This window comes from Mus caroli, unplaced genomic scaffold, assembly GCF_900094665.2.
Source record: "Mus caroli unplaced genomic scaffold, CAROLI_EIJ_v1.1 scaffold_16975_1, whole genome shotgun sequence".
Taxonomy (NCBI): domain Eukaryota; kingdom Metazoa; phylum Chordata; class Mammalia; order Rodentia; family Muridae; genus Mus; species Mus caroli.
Window position 1 is genome coordinate 14,501 of NW_018390130.1, and position 7,548 is coordinate 22,048.

A 7,548-nucleotide genomic window follows, 5' to 3' on the forward strand; every position below is an offset into this window, starting at 1 on the left:
TATCTATCTATATATTTTTATCTATACCTGTATCTATCTATGTATCTGTCAATTTATATATATATATATATATATATATTTTTTTTTTTTTTTTTTTTTAGATAGGGTCACATATATTCCAGCTGGCCTTCAATGAGATGTGTGGCCAGGCATGATTACTGATTTTCTGGCCTCTACATCCATAATGCCAGAATTATATGAATATGTTGCTCCCTTACTCTATAGTCCTGGTGCACTGATTGCTACATCGTCTACATAAAAAACGCCCAGTGGTAAAATAACCCATCAACTCTTAGGTCCTCAGATGGCTAAGGGTGGCTAGGGCAGGTGGTGGCTATTTGTCAATCTCTTCCTAAGTGGTTTAATACTTTAATGACAACTTTGGTGTAGGTTAATCAAAACCCTCATACCCTTATGCTTGGCAGCATCAAGAAAAGTGTGAAGGTGTATTCACAGTACACCAGGGACTGGTCACACTGTGTGGGACAGACACCATGAGGGAGGCTCTGATGAACCATGCTAAGGCTTTCTCTGGCCGGAGAACAATTGCTGTGCTTCAGCCCATTATGCAACACTATGGTGAGATATGGAACAAGTGTGCCCTAAAGGAAATGGGCCAGAAATGAGAGATTGAAAGGTGAGGCCCATTGGGACAAGGGTGCCCTAAAGGAAATGGGCCAGAATTGGGTGATTGAAAGGTGAGGTTCAAGCTCTGGGGAAGAGTCAGGATTCTCTGAAATTCCAATGTAACCTACCACCTATGCTCCTCCTTCCATCTTAGGTGTGTTCTTTGTCAATGGGGAATGCTGGAAGACTCTTCATTGATTCGTACTGGCCACCATGAGAGACTTTGGTATGAGAAATTGGAGTGTGAAGAAGATAAAGGAGGAGTTCAAATGTTTAGTAGAGGAACTGAAGAAATACCAGGGTGAGTACCTTAGAATGGGCATAAGGGAAGACATGAGTGCCCAGCCAAAGGCAGAAAGACACACACTCGATTGGTAGAAACACACACACATGCATACAAACACACACAAGCACACAAACAGACAAACACACACATACACACAAATACACACACACACACACACACACAGTGTGGGGAGGATGAGATAAAAATAGAGGTGGAGACAAAAATTCCAGGGCAGGTAAAGAAACATAAGATCCACTGTGTTCAAAATAGACTCAAAATATATCCTGACCATGGAGGTCACTTCTATTCAGGAACAACAATATTTTAATTAATTTTATTTGTCAAGAAGGCATGACTGGCACATACTTGTCATCTTAGAACACAGAAGGCTGTGATTGTGCTGAGCACAGAGGCTGATGGAAGTTCCATATCGATATAACTCTGAGACACTACTGGATCCTTCACGATTCATTATCACAAGGAAATCTCAGTGACTTGGACCTTGATTTGCAGCCCCATTTCTCCATAGCAGGCATTTGCTGTCTTTTATTGACATTTCTCAGGAGAGCTGAGATGATGTTGATGCAGAAATGGAAGAGGAAGAAAGGTGCAGAGAGTGAGAAGAATGGCTGAAGAGAAGTCAGAGAGATCTAAGACCCAGAAGGAAGACAAGTTAAAAGTCTGAGTGAAACTGACTAGCCTCAGGGAAGGCTCTACAGGGAACCAGAACCTATAGACAAGCCAGGCCAAGAGGAGGGCAGCAAGGGGTCAAATTGTTGACAGACAACAGCCCTTCAATCACCATGGTCAATGACTGAACCTGGCATACTAAGCAGGCTTATGAAACACCACAGAACCTAGAAGTGTGAGAAAGGATGGAGGAAGACTGGCAGATGGGAAGTGTGCAGAAGTTGTAAATCCACACACACAATCGCTGAAATTTTCTCTTTCCTTTCCTGACACTGGGAGTTAACTATCAGCTCAGAGTCACAATGGTGACCAGGGAGAAGGTGCAGAGTGGAGACTACCTATACTCTACTTCTGAGACCCAAAATCCTTGTCCCAGTGATGAATAGTTTAGTTACATTAGGGAAATTAGCCTTCCTGCCTGTGTATATGAATAGCATCACATCTCCTGTACAGCTCTGAGGGAAATTAAGTAAAATGGTACATGCATCACAGTGTATAGGGGCTAGTGCATCATATTTGCCAATGGGGTTGCAGGTATATCTATTCTTTGAGTAATCTTCCTGCTTCAAATAATCTAATGAAGAGACCCCATCACAAGAGTGTCTAGGAGCTTAGGTTTCAGGTGATGCCAGATTCAGTCTAGGTAATACCCAAGAGCAGCCCGGACCCCTGACCTCCCTGATATTTTCTCATGTGGTCTTGTGATTGGTACCTATGATCTTTCCAGGATGGCGCTATGCTGCAAACACCATCACTTTCAGGACAGTTTAGTGAAAGGAACAACCTACTGCCTTGTTCACTTTCCTTTGTGAGATCCTGGGACTGCAAGTGGCTAGTGCCATATGTTCAAAGTAGTGTAAGAAAAAGAATAAACAACTCAGTAAAGGACAACACCAGCCTAGAAAGCTGTCTCTTGGCAGCCGTTGGCTATCAGCAGATAGCTCTTAACACAGCTCTGAGAAACTAAATTTTCACCACTTCTCCAAGCTCAGAACCTAGAATCATAAAAAATAGGAAAGGTGGACTCCCAGTATAATCCCAACACTTGGGAGGCAGAAATCTTAACACAGGATTTCTGGGAAAGATAAATAGCTTAGGCTGTGAATTCGGTGAGACCTTGCTGCAGTGAAGTAGAGCACCATCAAAAAAGACACCTAACATTAACTTCAGCCCTACACACAAAGGTGAATGTGCATGTGCACTTCCACACAAGGTGAGCCCACATACGTTCAAACACACATACACTCATGCATGGACACCCACCCACACACACACACACACATACACATCTTAACTAAGATGCTGCAGTGTCAGTCATCAATGAAGCACCTAGACAGATGGCCCATAGTCTCTATAACAATATCTGGTGTTTGTATTCTAATTGTCGGAGAGATTTGTTTATGGGAAGGTTGGCAGATGGAAATTAACACAACACAGGAGGACTATTCCATTTCCCTTGTATTTTACTGAGAGAGAGTTACAAATAAAACTGATATCCCAATCCTTTTTCAGACTACCTCACCATGTGGTCTTGGATAAATAACTTTCTCCAGAAGATGTTCATTCATTAGTAAAGCAAAGTGGTTTGATTGGATAACCAATTTTCCAAGTCTAGTTTCAAGATTGCATGAGAATACAGGAGAGAACTTTGCCTTTGTGGAGACCTCTGCTGCTGTTTTATGGACTTTGTGTGAAGGAAGGCGACAGTGAGGCTAGAGTGGTGCTGGTGTGCAATCTTTCCTGGCATCTCTAATATTCTGAGTAGTGAATTTGGTCAGTTCTTAAATGTTGCTATAAAAGCATGTATAGTGGCCAAGAAAGTGCTTCAAGATGCCAGGGAGGAGTTCACACATGCAGGAGAAAATAGAAACATCTTCAAAACATGTTTCAACCCCTTAAGTGGTTAGTGCTTACACCAGAGCACTGAAAACAACAGTATCTCAAGGACATCTTGCAGACTTAGGGAACATGCTCACAGGTGACTGTAGATGATGATGCAGTTACACACAAACTCACTAACACACTCCCGGGGGGTGGAAGGGTACACACTGCTACCTCCACAACTTCAGGCTATGAAAAATTACTACAAGTTCAATATAACCTTTTCTCTCAGACCCATCCTTTTTGGATGCTTGGTTTCTGCTCCTAAAATGACTTGTTACCTCATTTGAAAAGTAAGGTGTGTTCACTGGAGTCTAGGGACATGTGGATGGGAAAATAAGAACTAGAAATTCTGTCTTGGAATCTGGAAACAAGTAAATAATGCATTCCCTTGAGACAGGTGTAAGTTTTATATATTTTTTTTTCAGATAGTGTTTCATGTATTTCAAGCTAGCCTCCATGTAAGGAGCATAACTTTATACTCCTGAGCCTCAATTCTCCAAACACTAGAAAAACAGACTTGTATCAACACCTTATGTGCTGCTAAGTCTCAGACCCAGGACTTCGTGCATGCTGGGATTCCACACTGAGACCCATGCACACCTGATCATATCCACATTTGCTCCATCATAGGAATGCTGAAACTTATCAGTGGAGTTTTACCATACTCAGAAGCATGGGGGAATTGAAATACTTTCCATTCCTCTGAAAATCTGACATATGGAGGCTTTATTGCCTCTGCATTCTAAACACAAAACATGTGGTCTCTCCCCAAGATCCACCCACACCAATTCCAGGTGCATTGTATAATCTCAACCTTAGTTGCCTGTACAAAGGGCTGATAGTAGTGAATAATTTATCCAATAAACTTAATGAAAATATGAATTTAGAATCCTACACTCAACAAAAACAATGGAGCAGGTGAGGTTGGTCGGAGCAGAGTGAAAGAGGAGAGATAGGTTCAGATTAGAGGTGCATCAAAAAGGTCTGGGTGTCCCCTACATTGTCCCTCCAGCTGATCTTCACCTGGCTGGTGACATCTCTTGGTTGGCCACTATTCCTACCTCACTATGTCTGTTGTTCTCCAAGCATTTATCTTGCTGTCCCTGTGCACCTGTGTCTCCCTGGTCTTACATACAACTCATTCTTTGAGAGTCTTTTCTCATTTCAGGCCCTTTGCCTTAGTTATTCCTCTGTTGTTCTGTTAAGATACTATGACCTGTGGGTCTAGAGAGATATTCTCAGTGGTTAAGAGCAGCGGCTTCTCTACGAGAGGTCCTTTGTTCAATTCACAGCAACTACAAGGTGGCTCACAATCATTTGTAATGGGATCCGACACCCTCTCATGGTGTGTCTGAATACAGTGTACTCAGATACATAAAGTAAATAAATAAATCTTTTAAAACAACAACATTTATATAATGACCAAGGCAGCTTACAGGAAAAAAAAAGTACTTATTAGTGCTTATATTTTCAGAGGGAGAGTCTGTGACCATCATGGCCATGAGTTTGGAAGGAGATAGTCATAATGCTGAGAGCGAGCATCTCATCCACATCAGGAGACAGAGGGCTAACTGGAAAAGGCATGGGATTTTGAACCCACAGTGACATGCCTCCTCCAACAGGCTACCTCTTAATCCATCCCAAACATTTCCACCAACTGGGTACCAAGTATTCCAATGTAAAAGCCAATAGGTTTTATTCAAATTAACATATCACTGTTAGTATCACATTCATTTCTCCTTCCTTCCAAGACATTTTGTGTTTCTACTGAGTATATCTTGTATCTAATATTTTATTTTGAATTTTTTCTAAGAAATTTCTGTTTTAAATTATATGGTTAGGATGTGGACACAATAAAAAGAAGCAAAACTAGAGACTTGAGGGTAGTGAGGAGCAGCTTAATATTAGTAGCCAACCATGTCACCTTGGACTAAGGTAGGGTCCTAGCCTGTGCTGGCACTAGGGGCCTATGCTGTGGCCCTGCAGCAGCAGGAGTCTCATATGACAAAAAGCCATGCACAACTTTCTGACATGGACACGCATCCAGGGATATACTGGTGTCTGAGTGATGTGCAAAACTGGCTGCACCCCTCATCTGGGCATTGAGGGAGAGCTGGTCCTGAAGGCATGAGAGAAAGAAAGCTGGACCTTCTACTAGCCAACTGCAGTACTCAAGATAGATATTCCTGTATATTGCAGGAGTTGAGAGTGAGACAATCATGGGAGAGCTGGCCCTACTACTTGTCTCCTGTGAGGTGGCCTGGTTGAGGGAGATATATCCTCCTACACTCTTTCCCCAGCTGGCAGAAGACTTGGTCCTGAGATCATAAGAGCAGGAGAACTGTCCCTGTCCCTCACAGACTGCAGTATTCAAAAGAGCTGGTCCTGTATCTCACCTGGGCAGACCCGTAGAGCTAACTCAGTTGGCAGGGTTTCAAGGGAGGTACTCCAGGGAGTATGAGATATCTGACCCTGCCACTTGTCTGCCTTTCAGTGACATAGATAACGGAGAGATGCCTCAACACCCCTTGCCACCTACAGCAGACAGAGGAGCTAGTCCTGTCCTCTACCTGCTGCAGCACTCAGGAAAGCAGACCCAGGACCTCACCTGGACAGCACAGTAAAGCTGGCCCTATATGATGGACTTCCAGGAGTACCATCTCTGTCTCTTGTCTGCTGGGCAGTAGCACAGATGAACAAGAGATGCCCTCCTCCTCTACATCATCCCTCCATATTTATGGCAGATGGGAAAGTCGGCTTAAGGGTCTTGACAGTGAAAGAAACAAGCCACATACCTTACCAGCTGGACACTATGGAGAGAGGACCATGCACCTCAGCAGGGTTGAGCTGGACCTGCTTGTAGGGATTGTTAGTGAGATGTTAGAGTGGGTCATCAGGCTGACAAATTCAGAAACCTCTCTGTCCCATATTCAGGGATATGAATTGGCTCACCCCAACATCTACCCCATCAATTAACTGCTGGAATGTATGAAGGGGCAGGTCCTACAAGTCCAAATCTACAAGATTTATATGACATAGAGCAACAATAGGATATTTAAAAGGAGTCACAGTCAAATGCATGTATTGACAGAGTTACAGAAACTAGAGCTCTCTTACCAAACCAATGAGTCTTTGCATTTTCAAATAAGGAAATGTTTAAAATAAGTTCAAATAAGAAAAGTGTACTATGACACAGTACAGATTCCACAATGTGGTTTCTCATCTCTGATGTTGGGGAAGTCGCAAGGGTGGGATGTGGGTATGATGTGAGTGGAAGATGAGTGGGATTAGAGTGCATGAGTAAAATTCACAAAGAACCAATAAAAAGTTTGAAAAATAAAAAAAAATAATGTATCCTTGGCTCTTTAGCTTTTTAATCCCACCTCACCTTCCTCCCTATCCCTGAACCTGTCTCTGCATCATCCTATCTGGATCTTTAGCAACCACATTCTCCACCTTTGTGCCCCCACCATGGTGACACCTGCATAGAACCTTAGGGCTCACCCCAGATTTTCTAGAGTTCCACCATCAGACCCTGAGCCTTCATCTTGACTTGATTATCCATGCTCTATTTTCCCAATCAAAGCTCTTCATGGTGGGAGAAAGGATCACTTAAGGCTATCCCAAGATATTCCATTGACGAAGAAAAAAAAAAAATCATACCAAAATGGAGTTGGGAAGGAAATTGTGTAAATTCACAGGATCTTCCCTCCCACTACATTGAAGGCCATACACTACCCACCACTTCCTGAAAGGAGGATCAATGATGACCATGAGACCTTGGCCAGAAAAAGCTTCAGCTTGAGCCACTAGGGCCTCCCATAATGCCATATACACACAGAACTAGAATAGGCTTAGTGCTCTGACTATATCCCCATATCTCCCCTTGGCTGTGAACAAAAAGATCCAGACCTCACAAGGTTACTCTGGTGGTGGGTCCTTCCTCCTTCACCTGCATCACAATCCAAAGTGTTGCCTCGGTATCATGAGGGAAAACCAAAACTTGAGGTTGGTGGATTCAATTGACTCTCTCCCTCTCCCTCTCCCTCTCCCTCTCCCTC

The 7,548-nt window shown here is 43.1% G+C and overlaps 1 long non-coding RNA gene across 1 annotated transcript; it reads left to right on the forward strand.

Moving 5' to 3' along the window:
• Window positions 1-201: 201 nt before the first annotated feature.
• LOC115030322 lies at window positions 202-6,933 on the forward strand. Its single transcript, XR_003835903.1, has 3 exons — window positions 202-579; window positions 782-928; window positions 5,982-6,933. It is a non-coding gene; the product is annotated as an uncharacterized LOC115030322 (long non-coding RNA).
• Window positions 6,934-7,548: the final 615 nt, after the last annotated feature.